Source organism: Protopterus annectens, chromosome 16.part0, assembly GCF_019279795.1.
Source record: "Protopterus annectens isolate FY-2018-M chromosome 16.part0, PAN1.0, whole genome shotgun sequence".
NCBI classification, from domain to species: domain Eukaryota; kingdom Metazoa; phylum Chordata; order Ceratodontiformes; family Protopteridae; genus Protopterus; species Protopterus annectens.
Window position 1 is genome coordinate 81,213,881 of NC_056750.1, and position 16,405 is coordinate 81,230,285.

Sequence of the window (16,405 nt, forward strand, 5' to 3'; positions counted from 1 at the left end):
CACATTGTCACAAAAGACAAATAGGTCCTAGACATAACTTCACGAGGATACAGATTCCACTTTCACACCTTGCCGATGAAAAGAGGAATGCCAAACCTGCCACAAAATCAATGGGCAGAGGCACAAAAACAAATTACAGCTCTCATGGACATGAGAGCCATTCAACTGGTACCTACTCGAGAGCAAGGCCAAGGATTTTACTCAAGACTCTTTCGAGTGCCCAGAAAGGACAATGCCTGGAGACCAATTCTGGACCTTTCAATTCTAAACACCTTCTTACAAGTACCCAAATTCAAGATGCTAACACTACAGCAGCTTCTTCCCATGTTGGGCAAGAAAGCATGGCTAGTAATGTTGGACCTCAAGGAGGCATACCTGCATGTCCCTATCAGACAAAGTTGCAGAAGATACCTCCATTTCATTGCAGGTTCAACCCATTACCAATTCTCTGCACTGCCCTTTGGCTTATCTACTGCACCCAGGGTCTTCGCAAAATGCCTGGCACCAGTAATCGCATACTGCAGACAAAGAGGAATTCAAATATACCCATACCTGGACGCCTGCCTCATCCAAGCAGAAAGCAAGGACATGCTCTTACAGCATCTGGCTTTTGTAAAACATCTTCTAAATTGCCTGGGGTACACAGTAAACGAAAAGAAATCAAAACTAGTACCCTCACAAAATATGACATTCCTGAGTGCCAGCTTGAATACAATGGCCCAGAAGGCTTATCTGACGCCAGACAAACAACTACAACTGACTCAATATTTCAGAACAATGGCAACAAAGACCCAACTACCTGCAAGAAAAATTCTGCAGGCCTTGGGCTTCATGGCATCTTGCATACTACTAATACCATTTGCAAAGCTGCATATGAGGAAATTACAGTGGTACCTAAAAAGCGTATGGTCTCAACACAGCCACAGCTTGGACACAATGATATCTCTCATTCCCTGCCTACAACAGGAGTTTCTATGGTGGTCACAGGCATGTCACCTCAACAAGGGTCAGCCTTTCACCTTGCCCCCAGCCAGGCAAACTATGACAACAGATGCATCGGACTACACCTGGGGGGCACACATGGCAGGACAGTGCATTCAAGGCATATGGACTGCAGATCAAAGGAATCTGCACATCAATCAAAAAGAGATGCTAGCTGTACAGAATGCTCTGACAGCCTTCAAGAATCTATTACATCCAGGACAACTTACAATAAGGACGGACAACACCATAGTAATGTGGTACATAAACAAACAAGGGGGTACACACTCCTTCCCTCTATGCAGGCAAGCAATGACCTTGTGGAACACAGCTCTGGTTTACCAAGTTCAGTTACAAGCTCAATTCCTGCCAGGAAAAAAGAACACATTGGCAGACGACCTCAGCAGAAACATCATGGATCCCCATGAGTGGAAACTGGATCCACAAGTATTTGCAATGATAACTCAAAAATGGGGCCTTCCAGACATAGACCTGTTTGCCAGTCCTCAAAACTATCAACTAACAAAATTTTGTACAAGGACACTTCACCATCAAGCTTGGAAAGTTGACTCACTCTCATTCAGTTGGAAAAACCTGACAGTATATGCCTTCCCTCCATTGCCTCTCCTCACAAAGGTACTTCTAAAAGTCAGAAAGGAGAGACCACGACTGATACTCATAGCTACAGATTGGCCACGCCAGCACTGGTATCCACTATTGAGGAATATGGCCCAGGGCCCACCTTGGATTTTACCACAAATTGCCCATTTGCTCACACAGCAAAACAATCAGATTCTTCACAGCCAGCTAAAAACCTTAAATCTGGCTGCATGGCAAATCACCTAAACATCCAGCCAGCTCCTCTTTCCCAAGCAGTTATGGATGCTATTCTGGAAGCTAGGAGGCCCAGCACCAGGAAGGTCTATTCGGACAAATGGAAAAGGTTTTGTGCCTGGAACCAAGCTAAAGGCCAAAACACACTTCAGCCTCACATGCCTCAGATTCTACAGTATTTAACTGAAATGTTGCACAAAGGACTTTCTTTTTCTTCCATTAAAATCCATGCATCAGCTATTTCAGCCCACTGCAACACGGAACCACCCTTATTTTGCATCCACTTCTAAGGCAGTTCCTCAGCAGGGCAAAAAACATTAGGCCCCCCAGGAGATCACCTACACCAACATGAGACCTAAATGTTGTTCTGGAAAAACTTGGCTACCTCCCTTTGAACCAGCTTTCTCTGCAGATCTACAGTTCCTATCATGGAAGACTGCCCTGCTGCTAGCAATAACTTCAGCTAGAAGAGTCTCAGAGCTGCAGGCACTAATTGCAGTGAAACCTTTCTTCATTTTCCATCAAGACAGAGTTTCTCTACGAACTAATCCTTCCTTCATGCCTAAGGTGGTTTCCAGTGTGTCTTTAAATCAAACTATTCACTTACCCACCTTCTTCCCAAACCCACAGAACAAAGGAGAAAGACTCCTGCATTCCTTGGACATTCACAGGCAACTTTGTTACTACTTGGATAAAACTAAGGCTTTCAGAAAATCTGACCAGCTCTTTGTATCCTATGCTACAGCTTCACAAGGGAAGGCTATATCAAAACAAACCATTTCCAAATGGATAGGACATTGCATTCATTTTTGCTATACCCATCATGGAAAACCAGTTCCTGCTACCATTAGGCCCCACTCTACCAGGGCAACAGCTACATCTACAGCCTTCCTCAGGGGGGTTCCAACCAAGGAGATTTTGGAAGCTGCAACTTGGAGTTCAGTACACACCTTTACCAAACACTATCACTTACCACTTTACTCTAAGACTAGGGCTGGCTTTGCCACTGCAATTCTGCAGGGCCTTCTAGCCTCCTCTAACCATCTATAACTCCTCCACCCATCCATAGCTTTGGGATTCTACCCAGGGTAACACGATGAACATAGCACAGTTTTGTACCTACCATAAATGTAGATGTTCGAGTGTTCACTCTGCTGCAGTCCAGGTTACCCTCCCTCCATCCCCTCTAATCTAACTGTCTAAATCTCTACAATACCTTCCTGATGTATTTGCTTATAGCTGGAGGGATTTTGTGTTTGTGCAAAAATTACTTAATTTGGTACTAACTACTTACATTCGAACATCTACATCTATGGTAGGTACAAACTGTACTTTTCATTCCTGCTGATATGATACTTGCAGGTCCTACGCAGTTAGTTAACTGAATCTCCTAATGTAACAGATGACTACACTATCTCTGTAGCTGGTTTGTACTACTAACATTTATCAGGTAACAGGTAGCGCAGTGTGTACAATTGTATGCCCAAACAAACTTGTTTGCAGGTTTTACGTTTTATCAGCCAGGAGCAACACAAATAACTATTGCTCACAGCTTACATAACCTCTAGGAGACTGTAACCACCATTTTAAAGTGTATATCATTAGTCAGTTGCACTGCATTCTGGACATTTTTTACTGTATGGGGAATATAAATGATTTTCCTGACCTGTGATATTAATAGCCTAGCTACCGACTTCTGAATGTGCTTCTTTCCCTAACTTCTACCTGCTTTTACTCTATTTTCTAGGTAGTTCCCTTGTGATTAAGTCCATCTCAGCTCCCAGACTAAGGAAAGAACACCACACCACCCTGCTGGAAATACACCAAAGAGCCAAGGTGGTTGTAAAATATTGTAAAATATTTTATGCAAGCTGCTGTCTGGGGTCTAAGGCACCATAGTTTGTCCCTTCTGAATTTGGCTTCTCCCAACCATATTTACGGATATATACCCCTGCTCACTAACATTTGGAACAACTATTAAAACACCCTTATATTTATACCAGCTATAGCAAATTACTGCAGAAAATTGTATTATAAACAGATAATCCCTAAAAGTGTATTCTAACCTACTGAATTTACAAACCCAAAATAATTTAAGTGGAAACCTTAAATATAAGATATACTTACCTAGCTGAGCTAAAGCAGACTGGTATAACCTAAGGATTGCAATAGCCCCACTCCATTCACCCTTGCTTGGGCTCTCTCCACTCCTCTCCCTGCCCCCAATTACCACCCGCCCCCACTACCTCTAGATTTATTGCCACTTAGCCAATCCCACACTTGCTAGCTCCTATCACCTTCCTGCTAAGTTAATTATCCACCACCACACTCCCACACTTGCTAGCTCCTATCACCTTCCTGCTAAGTTAATTATCACCCACCCCATCCCTCTTCCTCCTTTGTAGTAGCGCTCATCAGCTCCTAGCTGCCTCCTTGTCTCTTCCATTATAGTAACCCATTTCACACTATCTTCTGCATTTCCAGGTACATAGTTCCTCATCTATCTAGATATGTTGTACTCCTTTCTACTTCCTATCCTATTAACCCCATATCTCCTAACCTTATATGAAACCCATCCTCTCTTAGGACTCCAAGTCCCAAAGGCCCACACTAACATCCCAGAAGCCAAACATCCCACCTTTTATCATATCTATAGTACCAGGATATATCTAACATCATGCTCACACTCCCTACACACTAACACCAGGAAAATTTGCTCTAGAAACAAACATTACTATAAACTTGTAGATAAATTCCTGAAAAGTATCTCCAAGCATAGACTTAGTCTATTACTTGATGGGGATATACACCCTAACCCTGGCTCTGCCAACTCAGGCATATACTCTCCCTCTTCCCATAACCTAAACCTCAAGCCTACAATTTCCAGGCCACCCAACTCTTTCCTAACCTGTCATCTTAATATCAGAAGCATCAATAACAAGGTGCATGAACTTCATGCACTCCTTGCTGATCTCTCCCCTGAGATTCTCTGTCTAGCTGAGACATGGTTAAAACCTACTATTACCGATAATGAAGTACTACTGCCTGGGTATAACATACACAGGTTGGACCGTGCCTCCAGAAAAGCGGGTGGGGTAGTCATACTCTACAAAACTGAGTTGATTGTAACCACAGATGTCATACAACCACCTCAGATTAACAATTTAGATATTCTAGCCACCAAACTGCAACTCAACAAAAGTAAATGCATTTATATCATCTGCATGTACATTCCCCCAGGTAATAATATAGCTACACCTGAAGATAACTTACACTGGATATCTAGTCACTACCCTCAAGAAACCTTACTTCTCAGAGACTTTAGTATAGATTGGGCCAGCTGTCCTTCAGAATCCCCTACCACTCATATTAATCTGCACTCATTTATGCAAATCATCAGCACTCCTACTAGGATAGACAAACCCAACCATAAAGAAAGTATACCTGATTGGGTACTCATTAATAGTCACCCCATCTCTACACCTCTAGTACCCTCCCTAATAGTCTAAGCGATCACCACCTCACATATATAATTAAGCACAAAGTAATCAGTCCCCAACAATCCTTACTAAGAAATGTCAGAAATAAAAATATATAATCAAACACAAAGTAACCAATCCCCAACAACCCTTACTAAGAAATGTCAGAAATAAAAAAAAAATTAACTCAGCCAAATTCCAACAAGAATTAAATTCTTGAAATTGGTCTATCCTAAAACTTCTCCCCTTAAAAGAAGCAGTCTTGTATTTTAACAAAAAATTCCTTGAGATTCTTGACTTTCACGCACCCACTCACTCAAAGAGAACTAAGGCAAAAGTGGTGCCTTGGCTTTCAAAAGAGACCAGGCTCAAAATTAATCTCAGAAATAAAGACTGGGCTTTATGGCGATTTACTAAACTCCCTCATGATCAAATTAAATACAGGCAACTTAGGAATGAGACTAAAAAACTTATACTACTAGACAAAAAACAATACTACTGCAACTTACAAACAAATAATCAAAATAACCCTCAGAAGTTCTGGGCAGGGTTGAATAATCTACTACACCCTGGTCATACTACTACCCCTGTCCCAGCTGCCTCTACTGATAAACCCCCAAAAGCAGTCTCTGATAGTTTTAATTGATTCTTTACCGAGACAATTCAACCCTAGCCAGCCAACTTAATCTTAGCTCCCATAGCCTAGATAGTACCACCCCTAGAAATATACCCTTATTTTGCTTTCAACCTGTTGCCACATCACTTATCCATACCCTATTCAGAAAAGTAAAACCCACCACACTCTCGGCTGACCAACTTCCGGCTGAATACCTACAAAAATCAACTGATGTCATTGCCTATTCAGTGCCATTACTTATCAATCACACCATAGTAGAAGCAAAAATTCCCGATATCTGGAAAATATCCTATGTAATCCCTCTTCATAAAGGAGGCAGTTCTACCCAACTCTCCAACTATAGGCCTATAGCTATACTCTCTTCCCTAGCAAAGATAATGGAAAAATGTATTCAGAAACAGTTCATGCACCTCCTAATACATAACCACCTCATGGCAGATACCCAGCATGGCTTCAGACTTCACCTCAACCCTACTAGTCTTTTCCAATACTATAAACCTTAATCGAAATAATAACCATATTTCTTCAGCTCTTTTTTTTGGATCTGTCCAAAGCTTTTGATATGGTCGATCACCAACTATTAATCCATACCCTGCAATCACTTTGCCTAGATCCCAAAGCTCTTCAGTGGTTTAATTCCTACCTAAGTGGTAGACAGCAGGCTGTACTTTGGCAGACCAAACTCTCTACCCTACTACCTAACACTCTGGGAGTACCACAAGGTTCTATAGTAGGGCCCCTGTTATTCTTCATCTTCATCAATGATTTGAACACTGTCATACCTAAAGTTAGCTGTATCAAATATGCAGATGACTCTACTCTGATTTGCTCAGCAACATCCCCTACAGAGTTACAGTTAGATATCCAGACCACCTTTAACACAATAGAAAACTGTCTTACCAATCGTCACCTGATACTGAATCCTAAAAATACTAAAATGCTGTTATTCTCACCTACACAAAGGTCTAGTGCAATTAAGTTTACAATTAAAGCAAAGGATGGCACAATAATCTCACCTGACCATTCTACTAAGCTGCTAGGTGTCACTATTGATAACAACTTAAAATTCGACCTACATGTTAACCAATTGATCAAAACCATCAATAAAAAACTAGGTTCACTGTACAGAATAAAAAACTTCCTGACTCCCCCAGCCAAGGTTGCCATTGCCTGATCTCACCTTCTCTCTACTCTCTTGTATGTATCCCCTCTTCTCCATAATACTAACAAGACTGTCCTGAACAAAATCCCTATCTGTTATAATCACATCGCCAGGTTTGCCACTGGGCTGCCTTTCAGGACACATCATTGCATCAATCTAATCCAGCTTGGATGGCTTGAACTACCCAGTCTAATATTATATAACCAACTGGTTATGGCCCACAAAATTATATACAAGCCTGAAAACACCCCTGCACTCAAAAATCTGGTCACCCTGTATAACAACTCTAGACCATTGTATTCTTCCAACAGACTCCTTATTCAGACATGTAAAACTAACAATCTAGCCAGCGACTCTCTTTATAAACTCTGTAGGTAGATCATGGAACTCTCTACCACCTGAGATTACCTCTCTCTCTTCTCTAGGTCAGTTCAAAACTAAGCTCAAACAATATATGGGAGGAAAATGGACATGCTATTGTATCAAGCCTGGCTAATCTTTTCTCCAGATTGTGTACAGCTGCTATGCAACCTGTCTTGTACTGCAACTTTCAGATTTATCTACTCTGAACAACTGTTCCTAAGAAACTATTAATAATGATCATTCATTGAATTAATGTAAACAAATTCTATATGTAATTCTGTATGGTTTGTTTCTATGCTTTCTATAAATATTCTGTTTTGCTATCTGTGACATGTGACATGTGACATGTAATTATATTTTTGTTATTGTTTGGAGCTTTTCTCTCCGGGCCTCCACTGAAAATGGACATACATCCAGTCGAACTACCCCGGTCAACAAATGTAAAATAAAAATAAATAACAATGGTACACAACAGCATGCAGTGCAGCTATAGTCAATCCATGCTAGCAACAGTATACATGTGTGGGATGCATGTGCTGTGTTACACACAGTCCTCCTATTACCCATCTGTCAACATGCATAACATATGGTACACAACAGCATGCAGTGCAGCTATAGTCAATCCATGCTAGCAACAGTATACATGTGTGTGACGCATGTGCTGTGTTACACACAGTCCTCCTATTACCCATCTGTCAACATGCATAACATATGGTACACAACAGCATGCAGTGCAGCTATAGTCAATCCATGCTAGCATCAGTATACACATGTGTGATGCATGTGCTGTGTTACACACAGTCCTCCTATTACCCATCTGTCAACATGCATAACATATGGTACACAACAGCATGCAGTGCAGCTATAGTCAATCCATGCTAGCAACAGTATACATATGTGTGATGCATGTGCTGTGTTACACACAGTCCTCCTATTACCCATCTGTCAACTTGCATAACATATGGTATGCAACAGTATGCAGTGCAGCTATAGTCAATCCATGCTAGCAACAGTATACATGTGTGTGATGCATGTGCTGTGTTACACACAGTCCTCCTATTACCCATCTGTCAACATGCATAACATATGATACACAACAGCATGCAGTGAAGCTATAGTCAATCCATGCTAGCAACAGTATACATGTGTGTGATGCATGTGCTGTGTAACACACAGTCCTCCTATTACCCATCTGTCAACATGCATAACATATGGTACACAACAGCATGCAGTGCAGCTATAGTCAATCCATGCTAGCAACAGTATACATGTGTGTGATGTATGTGCTGTGTTACACACAGCCCTCCTATTACCCATCTGTCAACATGCATAACATATGGTACACAACAGCATGCAGTGGAGTTATAGTCAATCCATGCTAGCAACAGTATACATGTGTGTGATGCATGTGCTGTGTTACACACAGTCCTCCTATTACCCATCTGTCAACATGCATAACATATGGTACACAACAGCATGCAGTGCAGCTATAGTCAATCCATGCTAGCAACAGTATACATGTGTGTGATGCATGTGCTGTGTCACTAGATGATGCCCCTTCCACTGGATACCACTGCACCCATGTACACAGTATTGCTGTGCACCTGTTCTACACCCTGACATGTACTGTGCACCATACCTTACAGGTGTACAACCCATTGCTTAATGTGTACTACTGTGTCAGTTATGTAATCTTTAATGCTCACAGCCCCTATGTTTTTCAGCAACACATACCTGGGATGATATGTGGACAGATGTCATTTGTGATGCCTGATGTCTGATTTTCAGCTCTCAACATCAGCGGACCATGTATGACCAATCCAATACTCTTACACTAACAACCATCAGAGCATACTCTGGCTATGGGGAGTGTACACACCCTTATTGATAAGACGCACCTATCCTTGATCTACATTGGGACCACATCACTGCATATCTTAACAGTACATGAGCTTGATATGTGACATATGTCCTGCACTTTCCCATGCAGTGTCTACGGAATGTGTTAGGTGTGCGGATGCCGACCGCAATGCATACACTCCATGTGGGCATATGTGTGCACACCCTTATCATGATGGTCCATCGCACCTCTTGTTGTGTGTACTACAGCAGTCACTACTCCTGGCAGGGGTATACTAGCATGGGCCATCTGCATTTGCCAGTGTATGTTCAGTCTGCCCTACACATGTCCTCCTAATCTGTATGATTGCAAGATCTACTCGTGCACATCTCTTGGTGTTCACACACTGCCGTCACTATTGCTGTGGGGGTAGGGGTACTTCTGCCATAGATCCTGAACATGACTATGTGCAGATAGAGCCATTCCTACCATCCTTAGGATCCCTGCTGCAGTGCACTGGTGTGTCATGCTGAGACCCCCCCTTCAGCTTTTATGCAGATGCATGACAAGTAAGCCTTACACGTGTGTCACTTTGCAGTGTCCTATACACTGAACACCAAATGTTACACCCTAGTCCTAGCTGATAATGTGGACCACTGTAATGCTTTATGCCATAGTGTATCTCTGCAGCAGTTGCCATTGTCCTACAGGTATATACGCTGGTGTTGCACTGTATATGGATGTTGTTCCAAACATGCCCCTAGTGTAAGCCAGGTCTCCCACCATTATGTTACTCCCTGTGGACACATTCTGCAATGACAGGATGTTAGTTATCATGCAGGTGTCTGACATACCCTTCCAATACCCCATCATGGTCACCCCTGTGATGACGTGCATTTCACAACAAAAATACGTGCACATGTACAGCATGCATTCTGGGTAGGTGTGTTAGATGTGTGCATGGAATATGCCATCACCATTACATGCCCGGTGTATTGGCAAGCATCTACATAAACCATACTTACCAGCTACAGGCTGCTGCCTTGGTGGTATTCCGGAGGGACCTACATAAGAGGGTGAGAGATGCAAAGTCAGTGGCCACACCTGTGGCATTACCACAGGGTGGGTGCAGTATTACAATACATCAACAGTACATTTCCACAGTACTACCATATATGGACATCTGTTTATCACTACTATGCAGCAACAAAATATATCTATGACATGTCAGATATGCATGATCTAGCTGTACCCATGTGGATGTATAGGCAACAGTGGTCTACTGATGTGTCCTGTGGCCTTACCTGCACACTCCTCGGCCGGTGTGTGGATGGCACTCACCTCCACAAAGGTGTACAGCGGTTGGTGGCTGGCTGAATGGGCAGATGCCACAAGGCTGACCAGAAGCTCCTCCATAGGTTTCAGGGGGGGATGGATGGCATGGCCCCCCATGGCAAGGTTATCCCTCTGGACTGCAGCAGCACGCCGATGGGAATTGCGAAGAAGGTCAAAACAATGATGCCAGACCTGCTCATAACTACAGTTGTGCAGTCCGACATCATTGACCCTGTGGACTAGGTCATTCCACAGGATGGTCCACGCCTGCTGATCATGGGCGGCCTGGCCAAACAGGATCGCATAGGGTTGTATAAGTTCATTTAGCAGGATTTCATTTTTAGCTGCTGTGTAGGCTGGCAACCTTCCATTGGACATTGTGCCTTAAAGACATAAAGATGGACACAGGTGTGAGCAAGTCATGCAGCAAGGTTACCACAGTTCTTAATACACATCACTGTCACCCCCTCACCACATCAGTGACAATAAACTGTACACACAACTCAATAGGTATGGCTACAGCATACCTACAAGTGGGACAGATATTGTACTGTACCACACTTTTTGCAATGTGTTTGCAGCCATGTTCCCTGTGTGGACACTATCATTGCTGGCCTGTTACAGATTTATCACCTGCATACCAGTGTGAGGGCCACAATGGTTCCATATATGCCTGTGGTATGCTTGCTATGCGTTTGCTGCACATTTGACATTCTGTGTTATTACGGTTATCTACCCATGCTGCTGGACATTTTCTGGGATTGTGTAGACTATTACTACCGACATATGTTCTATAACAGTGACACAATAGCACGCATATGTACTACTGGCCAGCAGAACCACTTCTCCAAACACATCTGCCCATGTTACCAGGCCACATCACATATGTGATCCACCCTCCTGATGTACTGGCCCAGCAATACCGTCAGGTGGAACCAACCCAGGGGATGTTGTCCCCCCTGGGAGGCACACACAGACATGTTCCTGTCCCCTGAGGTCAGGTCCAGGGTCTGTTCCATAACCAGCTCCACAGACACATGTGGGATGTGCTACATCACCTTGGGGCACCCAGTACACATTCGCAGGGCCCAAGTAATCCTCCTGCTCAGCCTCCAGGCCAGTCACCTTTGGGATGTGGACTAGTGTTGTGAGTAGCAGTGGGTGGGAGACTTATTCCCATTGTGTCCATACTGGGGCTGATGGGGCACCCACATCACAGACCACACACCCAATCCAGGTTGATTATCCATCACATGTGTCACATACCACTCCTGTAGGCTGTCCTCTATATCTACCAATCCTGACCACCTCCATAGCTATACCTGCCATACTTCCTCATATTCCCATTCCATACTTCACAGACAAGGGCAATGTAGTCCCAATAAGGGGTTCACATGTGACATACCCATCCATGTTGCACACACCGACAGCTGCAGATATCTGTGTGTATTGCTATGTGTGCTGTTTCCTTGCACATAGCATGCAGCACTGTGGTAGTAATATAGGGACATGTATTTACATACATATATGTTTGTGTGTGTCTTTGTATATATGTAGACATGTGCATATAGGTATATATTGATATATGTGTAGATATGTGATGTTGTATATATATGCTCATATATATGTCCACACATGGGTATCTGTATATTTGTGGACATACCTACAGATATACACACACAGACACATATGTATACCTATATGTGGGGTACATTCATACATCAGGTCCACAATCTCACAACACCTTCCTGCACAGCTGCATTGTTCTGCCTTGCTACAACACAGACAGGTGCCACATATGTACACAGCCTGACATTAGGGGGGTATATGTAGGGCCAGATGTCAGGTAATCCTATTACACACCTATGGCATTCCTGCATGCTACAATACAGGTTATTCTGAGTATCCTGCAAGAGGTGGGCTGTGGAACCCACATGTCCACCATTATGGCATTACTTCTACCACCAGCTATTGGCCATGTAATATACATACTTCCCATTACACAACACACACTATGATGGCTTACATCTTATCAGTCAGTGCTGCTCTGCACGGTTGACGGGTATGGCCCACTACCCACAGGGATGGACTTTATTGTCCTTAGCAGTTGTTCAGCTAAACATCATTACAAAAATGACACCTGTAGGCACATATCAATCATTCCACATTATCTATCCCATTATTATGGACCAAGTACTACGGTCAATTACATACATATATACTTCACATACCAGTTCTGGGAATGCAGTCTCTTCTGGATGTTTTTTTTTCTGTGCCAGACTCTTCTGGATGTTTATTTTTCTGTGTCTTATTTATTTATTTATTTATTTAAATTGTCTCTCTCTCTCTCTCTCTCTCTCTCTCTCTCTCTCTCTCTCTCTCTCCTGCTTTGCATAGATTGCAGCATGGATTTTGTAGGTGATGCACATTATCATGTGATGGCCTCAGCACCATGCAGTGTCCTCCATTTGCTACCTGCATGCAGCATGCTGTGTAGTACTTCCACTTAGCACTGTCATGGCAGCCATCTACTATAAATCCCTACATCATGTGGGCGTAGTCCATTTACCTTTCCTGTAAGATGGAAATCCTTCCTGTGTGTGGGCAGCAGTGGGCAGCAGTGTTACTGGCAGCAGGTAGCAATACCTCTTACAGGAGAAACTGCACACTCAGGCCAGCTACACATTTGTAAGAGGTTCCAGAACAACAGATAGAGTGTGAGTATTGTTGTTGTATGCATTGTATAGCACCAGTGTTACAGGGTTTGTGTGTACATACTAGTTTAACTTGTAATGCAGTCTATCTGCATAGCTCTCAACTGCGGGCCTATCCTCCTGTTGGCCAGAGGTGTGCCTCTTATGTTTTGTCTATCCACCACACAGATCTTGTGTCAGATATATCGCTGGCAGTGTGTGTGAGTGCTATCAGTACATGGCTACCTCTATTTGTGTTTCTGACTTCATATTCCTGACTAACGGTATGTTGCAGACTATCCTGTAACACCAGCAACTTGCTTAGTGTATGACAACAGTTTTACACATATGGGCCTGTGTTCCAGCCTCTGTCCTCCACCTACATACCAGGCTTTATACATATGACATGCTGTCAGGGGTTGTTATGTAGTCGGGTGTGAGTATGTCATGCTGCCATTCCTGCCATCAGTCCACTGCTGTTGTGGCCCCCACACATACTGCGGGGTTGGGTCAATATATGTGTGGGCTTTACCTACACAATACATGTGTGTCCTTATGCACTCCAGAGGCCAGTGTATGTAACAGTGGTATATGGCCCTGTATTATTGAGTCTAGGGGGGAATGCACCATAACTAACCTATGCTGTTACAGCATGTGGGGGTATCAGGGGTAAGCAGCCTTAAGGTATCTGGATGTACATTACCATACAATTCACCTTGGGTAAATGCAGGCCTACTGTCTCCTGCCATACAGACTGTTCTGTTTGTTAGTGTGACTGTGATGGTGTCAGTTATGCCTTATTATGTAACAGATATATCCCATTGTGTCAACTGAGGTCTTTACCCCCTAGGGATTGTGTACAGAGTGTAGATAGAGGCTGCTGGACTATACATCTGCGTAGCTTACTGTTGATTGATTGGTATACTGTGGCCCAGTCTGTCTTTACTATTGTACTACTTGATGGCCTTGGCCTGGACAGCAACATTTGTTAACCTTTCCAGACTACTATATTAATATCTGTTTCACAGTTGCATTACTCTGTTTATATATATGTCAGTGTCTAAACAGCTATATGACATGGCATATACACTTGCAATAGTACACAAATAAAGGTTTCCCATGTATGCAAACCTGTGTGTGGTGTTATATCCTTTGACCTCTCTGTGGGTATATGTTGCAGGCAACAACTGTCATTTGTATGGGTGGCTCATACAGTGACCAGTTGGTAAGATGGTAACTGTAGGCATAGTGGCTGTTCTGTATTGTGTGCACCTTCTACATATGTATCTTCCTAATACATATCTCTCTTTGTGTATGTGTAGTTATATATATATATATATATATATATATATATATATATATATATATATATATATATACATATATATCTGTATTTCCATATATGTATCTGTGTAGATGTATCCTAGGGATGTTGATTGCTTCCACATTGTACATTCCCTATGGTAGCCAGATTGTACCGCATATGTTACTGATACCAGCCTGACATCATACAGGTGGGATGGAGTACTGTTAACATCTTGTGCCCATATTGTGTCAGGTCCTGGTTATAGGATCTGCAACAGTTGGTAGTGTATTGCAGGGCAGACATGTTTGGCTGTGGGGGGGGATACCTATATTTACAAGGCATATGTTGTTTGGGCCCCCTCAACCCCATTAATGGTGCATGTGGACATATATGTTTTTGTTATGTTCCCATTTTTATCTACAGATGTATGTCTGTATATACCTATATATATATATATATATATATATATATATATATATATATATATATATATATACTTATATATATATATACTTACATATATTGCTGTATATATATATATATATATATATATATATATATATATATATATATATATATATATATATATAGATATATATATATATATATAGATATATAAACATACAGCTGTAGACATATATATCTATAGATGTATGTATATATACATACGTCTATAGATATATATGTCTACAGCTATATGTATATATATATATATATATATATATATATATATATATATATATATATATATAGATATGTATATATATCTGTTTAGATATAAATATATATATACACACACACACACACACAAACACACACATACATCTGCATGTTTAAATACATTTCCTGTACTGTTGAATGACTGGGCCGGATGATATGTTTGTGAAAACATCAGAGGTCTGTGTATCTGACATGGCTTACTGGTAAAGCACTTTGACTATATTGTGCAGGGTTCTGGGTTCCAGCTTTGCAGAGGCTGTTTATTTTGTTGCGGGGCAGAACACCGGCCATTGGATACAGAGTGATTAAGACACTTTTAAGCAGTTGTAAGCAGGTTTGTGCAGAGGTAAGCACTGATAACTTCTGGTTACAGTTTCTTATACTCAGCTTCTAAATTGCAAACAAGCTTAAATCCACTTACTGCTGCTTAAAAGTGCTTACTCCTGCTTACCCCCACACTAATTTCCTTAAAAGAAAAGAAAAAAGAGTTGATAGGAAAGTGGTGAAAAAGGGTCACAAAGAGGGAAAAACAGTGGGGGAAATAGCTAGGATTGTGCAGGAGGGTATAGGGAAGGTCCATAGCTACCCATTTCTTCTACAGCAACAGCTGTGCATATACACTGAATTTGGAGGTAGGTTTGGACACTCAAACTCGTGAGAGAGGTGTGAGGACAACAGTAATATGTTGTGATGCCAATTAGACCAGAATACATGTGTTCAATGGACATGTGTGTGAAACGGACAGCTATGTATGGAGCGATATATATATATTTTTTTTGGGAACAGAATGTCTTTTTTTTTCAGATGAGAGTGGGATGTTGGGGTGGGATAGTAGGTATATTTGGTGAGGTAGGTTAGGTAGGTTAACAGACAAGACAAACAAGATGCATGCAGGGACAGTATATGACACGTGGGGGGTAAACACCTTGATGGGGAAGGGTGTTGGGAAATCAGTAGCCCATGAGCCTCCTAGTCGAAACAGTGGGACTGAGATCCTCACCCATGAGCAGTCACCACTGCACCTTCACAGCCCTGAAGGTGGCTGTGATGGGGGC